Raw genomic sequence first — 1,901 nt, 5'->3', positions numbered from 1 at the left:
ATCTGTCAGCATTTGACATTAATTGTCATTGAAGAAATAGAAGAAGTGTCTTTTAGTTGCCAAGAGATGTTTGGATACCACGAAGGAATAAATACTCATGGGAAACTTTAGCGCATACTATTATTTTTAAAACAGTAATGAATGTTTACAAGCTGAGGGCTAAGTGTCAAACTCTGTTGTATGGGACTAATACCGCTTCTTTAATTTAATCAATTTGACATCATAAAGAGCTGTATCCTATTGTTATACATTGATCATTAGATACCACTCAGTGGTCCTCAAACTATGGCCCGCGGGCCACATATTGTATTTGTATCTGTTTTGTTTCTTCATTGCAAAATAAGATATATGCAGTGTGCATAAGAATTCTTTCATAAGTTTTGTTTTTACTATAGTCAGACCCTCCAATGGTCTGAGGGACAGTGAACTGGCCCCCTGTTTAAAAAGTTTGAGGACCCCTTAGATGGTATAAAAAGTTAAGCTCAAAGTCATATTTGGGTCACGTGACAAGCAGTCATGGTTAGCTCATGACTAAGGTAAAATGCAAACACTGAGCTCTCCTGTCTTCAGAACCAAAACATTACACTTTGTATGGATGAATAGATGTAAGAGACATAGATCACTCCATTTAGCTGTGTTAATTATAAGCTTATTTGATCCATCATTTTATGTCCATCAGTGACAACTATACTGCCACTATATTATTTATTTTATTATTTTGATTTTTGGGTCACACCTGGTAGTGCTCAGGGGTTACTTCTGGTTCTGTATTAGGAATTACATTTTGCAGTGCTTGGGGGACCATGTAGGATGCCGAGGATCAAACCTCGGCTGTGTGCAAGGCAAGTGCTCTCTGTGCTATCGCACTGGATCCTGCCACTATATTCTTATTTTAAGAAAGTTTGTGACTTTTATATATAATCTATATCTGAATAGGTCATATCTATTTCAGATATAATATAGATCTAGGTTTTCTGAAGCTGTTATATTCCTTTGAATATAGTTTCTCCCTCTACAAAACCACTAGTTTTATTTAGTCCCAACTAAATTTTTGGGGGAATGTGGGGTGTGATCAGAGATTAAACTATTGGCTTTTCTCTCAGTAATAATTATTTTGGTTTGGTTTTGGTTTTGGGGCCACAGCTGCCATTGCTCATGAATTACTCCTGGCTCTGCACTCAGGAATAACTCTTAGCAGAATATATGGTAGTACCCTACATGCTGTACTATTTAGCCCTATTTAGTTATCTTTGTTTTATTTTAGATATACTGGTTTATAAAACTGTTAATGGGAGATTTTCTTACATAAAATATTCCAGCGATAGACTCTCCCCAGCCATGAACTCGGTTTCTGTTACTTCCTTAACAAGTACCTTTATGTTATGAGGGAAATCATTTTGTGTCTGTCCCCTTCCCAACTTACTCCTCTCAGCATGATAGTCTCCAGATCTATCCATATAATGGCAAATCACATAATTTTTGTCTTTTCTTATAGCCAAGTAGTATTCCATTGTAATAGTTTCCTTCCCCAGTCATCTGTTTTGGACTCGGTTGCTTTCAGATTTAGGTTATTGTGAATATTGCTTCAACAAACATGGGAGTGCAAATGTACTTTCTTTTGTTTTTTAATATTTAAAAGAAGCTGAAATTTTATTTATGCCTAAAACAAAACCAGGCATATGGATGATTCTTTAAGTTTTAATTAAAAGTTTTTAAATAATATTATCTTTATTTAAGCACCATGATTACAAACATATTTATAGTTGGGTTTCAGTCATAAATGTACTTTCTAAATAAGAGTTTTTTGGGCCCTAGAGGTTATGTTGCAAGTCAGCCCTTGATGGGGTTGACTGATGGAGGGATGGAGGATGAGGTCTTTCCCCTTCAGCTCGATGCACGCA

This window comes from Suncus etruscus, chromosome 8 (genome assembly GCF_024139225.1).
Source record: "Suncus etruscus isolate mSunEtr1 chromosome 8, mSunEtr1.pri.cur, whole genome shotgun sequence".
Taxonomy (NCBI): Eukaryota; Metazoa; Chordata; class Mammalia; order Eulipotyphla; family Soricidae; genus Suncus; species Suncus etruscus.
This window is presented reverse-complemented; position numbering follows the sequence as displayed.